Genomic DNA, 9,146 nt, shown 5'->3' with positions numbered 1-9,146 from the left:
TGTGATGACAACTTTACATGGGCATGGCTTAAGATGGGAACCATCAAGAAAGAAACGGAAGGTTTAATACTCGCTGCTTAAGAACAAGCACTACAAACTAATGCCATGAAAGCAAAGATATAAAAATCCACCGACAATCCAAACTGCCGACTTTGCAACAACAAAGTTGAAACTGCTTCACATTTAATATGTGAATGCAGAAAAATCGCACAAACTGATTACAAAGCTAGACAAGACCGATTGCTAAATTAATCCACTGGTCATTATGTAAAAAATACGACTACCTGTATCCAAAAAGTCATGGGAACATAAAGTGGAAAAAGTTATAGAAAATGAAAAAGTGAAGATCTTGTGGGACTTTCGAATACAGACAGATCGTCACACGCCAGATATCACAGTTGTCGAAAACTGAAACGTACAATTTATTGACATCGCGGTACCAGGAAATGCCAGAGTCGAAGAAAAAGAACTGGAAAAAATCATGAAATATTGCGACCTGGCCATTGAAACTACACGGCTATGGATGAAACATGTAACAGTGATACCCATTGTCATTGGGGCACTTGGTACCATGTCCAAGAATTTTATAAGATACATCAACAAATTGCAGCTTCCTGCAATAACACCAGCGGAACTGCAAAAAAATGTGTTACTTGGAACATTGTACATCTTAAGAAGGTACTTGGTTGATACCTAGGACGCTGGCAGCCTGTATCAACCATTAGCACCAGTCAATGGTATTTGTGATGCATTTTTGAATGTTCAGTTGACTGAGTTTCATGTTTAATGAATAAAGTAAATAATAATAATAATAGTACAACAACAACAGCAACAATAATAAACCATTAGCACCAGTCAATGGTATTTGTGACACATTTTTAAATAGTCAGTTGACTGAGTTTCATGTTTAATGAGTAAAAGAAATAACAATAACAATAACCATAATAATAACAACAACAACAACAATAATAATAATAGTACCAATTGTAATAGGCACCCTGGCTGCAGTTCCAAAACAACTGGAGCACCACTTGAGCACCATTGGCATTGACAAATTCTCCATCAGTCAATTGCAGAAGGCGGCTTTACTTGAAACAGATTCCATCCTACGACTATATCTGTAACATTGTCAGACATCCAGATTTGCCTATCCCAAGTCCTTAGTAAGGACTCGATAGGTACACAAAAATGCCAAACCCAGTCTGAACATCTGGCTGACTGTGTGATGATCAGTAATAATAATAATTCCCCAATGAGGCACTATCTTGACATGGTTGTGGGGCTTGCATGCTCTGAGGAAGATAAAGAGCTATGCCAGAGGTTCAGCTGTTCTGGACAGATCTCATCAGAGTAGTCAAATGAAGACAATTATTTCTTATAATTGAGAAAACTACATATATTTCTTTCAATGCAGCCTACAATTGCATTTACCTTTTTTGTATCCACTCCATACCACTAGCTTATATTTAGTTTGCAATTCCTACTATTTGCACAAGTACTATGACTAAGTCAGGATTTTCCCATAGTAGACCTGTATATTTGATTTTTGAATCCTAAATAAATAATTTTACACTACCTTTCTTAAACTTCATTCTGTAACTTTCCACCCATTTTAACCTATTTAAATCACTTTAAATTTGTTTCTATCTTTTAAGATGTTAGCTATACTACCAAACTTTATCATATCTGAAAGATAAACATTCTCTGTACATCTACATCCAGCTAATTAATAAAAACACTGAAGAGTAAAGAAGTCAGGTCCAATTTTTGTTGCACTCAGCTTGATATCTCTAATTTGCTAAGAAACAATTGATGAACAATTTGAACACAATTTTCAAGCCAGCTAAGTAAGCACTTAATTGCCATGCCATCCAGTTTACTCTAAAGTAGCTTGCTAATTGATATGTCATGAGGTACTTTGTCAAATGTCTTGCTGAATTCAAGTTAACTCTATAACATGTCCACAAGCCATTAAGGAAATTACGTGATTAAAAATGAGATATGGTTAGGCAGACAAGATTTATTCTTAATTGATATGACTTTTCATAATTACTACCTTCTTTTCAGGATGCTTGTAGATCAATCTCTTTATGATCTACTCTAGAATCTTTCAGGCTTGGATATCAGAATGTTGTTTCCTGGATCTTTCTCCCAACCCTTGGGAAAGTAAATTATTCTCCAGTCATCTAGCATCTTCCTCATCTTCATAATTTTTCAAACAATGTTTTCGTCAGAATATTTTCTAGTTGTTGTATTATCTTAAGATGCAAATCATCTGGTCCTGGATATTAACTTTCTCAAAGTAAAGAGATGGCCCCTGGTCATATTTCTATCAGTTTCAAGTTTCAATCTTTCATCCTGAACTTTATAAATTTATAGCAGAAAACCATACTTTTTAGTTGAAGAAGATAGATCTAAAGTTGATGTTGTTTTCCCTTTCCAGTCATGTCCAAATCTAGAGGGTGATGTTCATCTCAATTTCTTAGCTGAGGGATCCAGCATTGTCTGAAGACACTTTCGTGATCATGTGGCCAGCATGACTATCCGCCAAGGCACATGGAATGCTGCTGCCATCCTACCAAGGTGGTACCTATTTATCTACTTTCATTTTATATGCTTTCAAACTGCTAGGTGGGCAGGAGCTGGGCAAGCAACAGGAGCTCACCCCATCACGTGGTGCTCAGCTGGGCTGTCAGTTTTCCAGATGACAAGCTCAGCATCTTTAACTACTGAGCCCTCACACCCCTTTTTGTCATTTATACTGAGCTGCTAATATTGTTTTTCCTTTGAACAAGAGAAGTAATTTTTTTATTATTGTTAGCATCCTTTGCTAACCTCACCTCATTTTGAATTTAGCTTTCTTGATCTATTGTTCTTGTGTCCATTTTGTGTCGGCAACCCATCGGGAACACCCTATGTCCCATTGACACCATTTGTATGGCCAGTATACAGTATATGGATTTGAAGTATGCTGCCTCCCTTTCAACTCCTTTTCGTGGACTACAATTCTCAGTGTCTTTTGCTTGAGTCCATGGAGTCCAATACTTTGGTTGTGTTGTTTTGATGACAGCATAATGAAAGAGCTGTGGTGGTGCAGTGTTTAGAATGCAGTATTGCAGGGTAATTCTGCTGACTGCCAAGAGTTTGATCTTCACTGGCTCAAGGTTGACTCAGCCTTCCATCTTTCCAAGGTGGGTAAAATGAGGACCCAGATTGTTGGGGGCTATATGCTGACTCTGCAAACCACTGAGAGAGGGCTGTAAAGCACTGTGAAGCGGTATATAAGTCTAAGTGCTATTGCTTTAATTTCCTTCCTCAAAAAAACCCAAACAAAAACAAGACAAAACATCTTATTAGCAGTATTTTAAAAATCATGGAGGTTGTTGTGTCATATCCCTAATCCTTTTTCTAGCCAAACAGCATATTTCATGGGGCTGTGGGGTCATGAAAGTAGCATGACTCTTCTTTTAACCTCTTAGAGGGCATGGTTGCATCTTCTGTGCCTTCCTAAAGAGGTCCCCAATACTCTTTGTTGTTCTGCACATTGACTTTTCTTCCTTCTATATTTTCAGAACATGTTTCACTTGCCATGGGGGATATTACCAAGTCCACACATCATTTTTATTGCCCTCGTTAGAAGTTTTCGTAAGGATTTACATTTGGTAAAAGATACTCTGCCATAGTTATATTGATTTTTGACACCTAAAGGAAAGCTTAAAATTAGCTAGCTTCAAAACTGTATTCTGTTTTTATTTTGCTTTGTCCTACTAATTTATGACAGGGCCTTGAGTAATCTCTCCTCCTCCTGCAATTTCTCAAAATGGGCTTCTTGACAATTGGGCATCTTAATTTAGAAACATTTAGAACATTTGCCTCCCAGAGTTTTAGATTGGGAAGATGAAGAAATAATCAAGGCGATTTTGGAAGTGACTTGACAGCAGTTATCCTGTATTTCAGCTAGTGACACTAGTGTCAGAGGTACTACACCAGACCTCTATATAGTCCTTATCATTTCTTACGAGTAAGCAAGAATTATAAATAGCTGCATTTAGAAGATCTGCTATTCCTGGCTCATCAATAACCTTCAAGATGGTGCGTGCTCTTGCTCAATGCTGATGTCCTGTCACAACAGACCGTGCATAAGGGATCAGTGTCAAAGACACAGTCACCTTGCAAATATCACTTTATAAAGTGACAAAATATTGTGCTACATGCTAATTTTATTCTTTGCCTTTTTTTAACTCATTAGTAATTATCTTTTTTTTAATGGCAGTTTTTGTTATGTGTTAAAGATGAATCTGCTGTTCTGCACAGATAGCACAATGTACTGGTGGTCAATATAAGCTTTCTCCCTCCCTCCCTCCCTCCTCCCTCCCTCCCTCCCTCCCTCCCTCCCTTCCTTCCTTCCTTCCTTCCTCCCCCCCCCTTTCCTTCACTGTTAACAATTACAGTGTGATTTTCTGGCCTGTTGATTTAGATAACAAACAGCTACATTACGGCTCCACTAAGCTTAATATATCTACTCTGTTAAAAGCCCAACTCCATGCACAGATTGAAGCAAAGGTAAACTTTTACCTTTGCTTCCAAATAATCAGTATATCACTTGCTAATAATAGTAATCATGATAGTGAATGTTGCAGTACCTGGAGACAGCATAATACAAGAGAAAAACCTGGAGAAAATAACAAAATACAAAGACCTGCAAATAGAAATAGAATGACTGTGGCAAAAGAAAGCAAAGATAGTACCAACAGCAATAGGCACCTTATACATAATCCCAAAATAACTGGAGCTCCACTTAAATTCCATTGGTATTGACAAAATCACCGGCAAAAGGCAAAAGGCAGCTTTACTTGGAAGAGCATATATTCTGTGACAATAACTTTAACACCACCAAACAACATCTCCTATCTCAGGTGTTTGGGAAGGACTTGATAGATGGACAAACATGCCAAATCTAACCTAAACAGCTGAATGACTGTGCAGCCAATCATAATAATGTGATTTTTTAATGTGTTTTAATATGGCTGTACACCGCCCTGAGACCTTCGGGAAAAGGACGGTATAGAAGTTTAATAAATTCAATTCAATTCAACTCAATAATAAATCAGGCCCTGAATGAATAAAAGATTCCAGCCCTGTTTTGGTTCTTTTGTGTGTGTGTCTTCAAATCAATGCAACCCCTGGTGACCACTTGGATTAGTCCCTGTGGAGAGTTTTTGGCAAATTTTTTGGGAACTGGTTTGCTATTGCTTGGTTTCTAAGGTTTGAAAGTTCAGCCAGTTGGCTTTGTTCCTAAGGCAAGACTAGAATTCACAGTCTTCTTTTTCTAAACTGATACTTTAACTACTAGGCCAAACTGTTTTTTCCTGGTGTAGATCATAATACTTAATATTAAATGTGTGTTGGAGAAGGGGACTTCCTTCATTTAAATATAATGTACATCATAAATATAATGTACATCATAAAAAAATAATGTAATAAAACGTTGGATCAGAATATATAGATTTGCTCTTGGATTTCTGTAGCCATTTACATTAAATTCAATGTTGCTGATTTCTCATCTGTACAAAAATTGCAAATCCATGTTGATTTGCAAAGTTCTCCATCTTTCAAACATGGATCAGAATTTAGATAATTGCTTTTATTTGTGTTGCTGTTCATCAGAACTTTACTTGTTAGGCTCTCAAAAATGATATAAATTTTGTAAGAATAAGGTTCAGGTAGTGCACAGGAAGCTTAAAGTGAAAGCAAATTGTCTGAGCAAAGATCTGATTTTAAAAACAAGAAGAGACACCTTGATCACTTTTAAAAATAGGCCAGAACCCAGTGCAGATCTAAGCATTAGCAATATGCATTCAAAGAAATCCCCAAATACCATATTATAGCCACTTAACATGGAGGCTTGCAGAGCATAGATAATGCATACTTATTTGGTTTATATTTAATCTTAATCTATTTCACTCACAACTTTAGTGAGTGAAAGGCCTTGGAACTTGTGAGGGATCAAAGTAGGTAGAGAATGGGACTCCAGTCCCTTGATTCCAGGTGGGTTCAGAATTAACACATTATTAGGAAAAGCCCAAAAGGAATTATGGTTTGCATTCAATTCTAATACGGGAATGGTGCGGTGACCTAGAGGTGGAGCGCTCACCTCCCAATGAGGAGGCTGTGAGTTTGATCCTAGGTAGAGGCAGATATTTCTCTCTCTGGGCACAATGAGAATATATCTGCTGAATAAAACTCTGCATTGGCAACAGGAAGGGCATCCGGCCATTAAACAATCTGCTAGCTCCATTCAATTGCCCAGACTCCACCCTGCAAGGGATTATGGGGTCATTAAAAGATTATGATGGTTCAATTCTAACACCACAGATGACCTCATTCCACAAGTTCATTTTTATTTTGAAAACATGAAAGGATGTAAGGAGCTGAGTAGACTGATCTCATGGCACCAAAGGATAAATAGAAAATAGGACTTGGACAACCATCATATTTTGCCTTCAATTCCCAAATGTATCAAGAAGATTTAGAAACCTCTAGAACAGCGGTTCTCAACTTGTGGTCCATGGAGTCCTGGGGGGCAATGATGTTGTTACAGGGGGTCTGCAAAAGCTTGAAGAAATGTTATGATTTAAATCTTGAGTTAAATCTTGGCCATGGTCTGTGACCACAAACAGTATTTGTGTTGGAAAAAAGGTTGAGAACCATTGCTCCAGAAGATTCAGGAGATAATTCTGTGTCCTTTAAAATTATTAATTCTGATAATTAAAGGATTTTAATTGGGTTTTGATAGGGGTTTTAAATAACAATTTTAGCTGGGTGTTTTAAATTTGGCCAGTGATTGAATTATTTTAATAAGTTTTTAAATTTTTTGTCTTGTATACTGTTTTTACCATGGCTGTTCACCGCCCTGAGTCCTTTGGGAGAAGGGCGGTATATAAATATAATAAAAGTAAAGTAAAGTAAAGTGTCAAAACAGCCATAATATCTTTGATATTTCTAGTACTAATTTCTATTGGGAAACAGTTGCATGACAACCAGTGTCTTGTCTAACAAAGGGCATAATCTAAAATATGATTCTGTGTAAAATAAAACAAAAAATGTCTTAGTGCTCACAATCAGAGGCCTCATTATTCTCTGTATTATGCATTCTAAAGTTCTCCCTGAATATAGCCATGAAATAGAAATGACATACAATATAAAGCTGTAATATGATTACCTGCACACGGTGCTCTAGAAAAGATACAAGGAACATTCAAAGCACATAAACCTTGCTAATTTGGAAGACTTTTCTCCAAATAAATGCCAAAAGCCCCTTTTAATTGCACATTGTGCCCCTTCTCCCCACTTTTACTCTCCTCATTGATTCTTTCTGTAAAACAAATCAATGACATCTATTTTGGGTGGATTTAGCAGAATTAGCCTTAACAGCCAGTTTATTTATATACAATTAGTTTAAATGGAGAAGAAAATTAGGTAGGTTTAATACAGGAATATTTTCCAGATCATTTACTCATGTATCTCCTCCTTAGGGTATTTCAATGAGGACAATGCACATTCTCATCATTATAGGGACTATTGATCCGCTTAGATTTATTTTTGAGAGTCTCAACTCTTCTCCATCCACTGACTTTTAGCAAAGTGGTTCCAAACTGCGATAAGAGTTAATGACCTTTTGATATGACTTCACATGAATGCTTCTTAAAGTTGAAAAGCAGACCGCTCGAGGAAAGAAGAGATGCATCCTGACTAGGGCTAAGGTACTGGTGACTAACCCAAGTTATTGAGTCTCATGTTAAGGCAGAGGTAGGAGGAATGAATGAGGGAAAAGCAATGAGGGACACAAAGCCACTTGAGTGACAGATTTATAGATTGATTAGTAGATAACAATGGTAAGGAGGGAAGGAAAGATTTAAACAGGTGGAAAGAGAGGAGTTGGAAATCAGGTCAGTCTTATTATGGAAGAAAAGCCCTAGTTTCGGAACTAGGAGAAACCTGTGTAAATTACTATTAATAATAACAACCCACAGGCAAAATTCTTACAATTTCAAAATCTTATTCCAAGTTTCTATGACTTCTTAGTCTACTTATAACTTTCCAAAATCTACATTCCAAACAGCTTTTTAGATTTATTTCAAAATAAGAATGTGTTAAATCCTTAAACATACCTAGAACTTCTTTTATCTTTCTGTACTACTTAATATCCAAAAGCTGTTAATAACCGGGAGGACTTTCTATCAGGTTTGCCTGATCCATCAGTTGCGCCCCTTTCTGGATCAGGACTCGTTACGTACGGTCACTCATGCCCTCGTCACTTCCCACCTGGACTACTGCAATGCTCTCTACATGGGGCTCCAGATGGTCCAGAATGCGGCCGTGCGGGTGGTTACGGGAACGATGTGGCGCTCTCATGTGACCCCCGTCCTGCGCAAGCTGCACTGGCTCCCGGTGGTCTTCCGGGTGCGGTTCAAGATTTTGGTTACCACCTTTAGAGCGCTCCATGGCTTAGGACCGGGGTACCTACGAGACCGCCTTCTGCCACCAGTAGCCTCTCACCGACCAGTACGCTCCCATAGAGAGGGTCTTCTCAGGGTGCTGTTGGTCAAACAATGTTGACTGGCGGCCCCCAGGGGGAGAGCCTTCTCTGTGGGGGCACCTGCCATCTGGAACGAGCTCCCCCCGGAGATACGGAAGATCCCAGATTTGCGCACTTTCCGCCGTGCCCTCAAAACATTCTTATTCCAGCAGACTGGTCTGGCCTAACCTCCCTTTTAAATTGTTTTAAATTTGTTTTATAAATTGGGGTTGTTTTAAATTTGTGGGCCAAAATATTTAATGTATTTTTAAATGGTTTTTTAACGTTTGTATTATGTGTATTTTATCTCTTGGCTGTTCACTGCCCTGAGTCCTGCGGGAGTAGGGCGGTATATAAATTTAATAAATAATAATAATAAATAATAATAACAAGCCATTTCCAAAAGTGCTTATTAAGAACTACTTAAGGACAGAAGTATGCAAATCCAGTGCCACAGTTTAGGCAGAGATGGCTTTTCCTTGTCTCCCAGGACTCTGAAACCCACTGGAGGCCACTGGAGGCCAGTGACTTGTGGTCTTCTTGTGGGCAGCCACTATAGGGAGCATTT

This window comes from Pantherophis guttatus, chromosome 3, assembly GCF_059756535.1.
Source record: "Pantherophis guttatus breed Tessera chromosome 3, ASM5975653v1, whole genome shotgun sequence".
Taxonomy (NCBI): Eukaryota; Metazoa; Chordata; class Lepidosauria; order Squamata; family Colubridae; genus Pantherophis; species Pantherophis guttatus.
Note: the sequence above shows the minus strand (reverse complement) of the source record.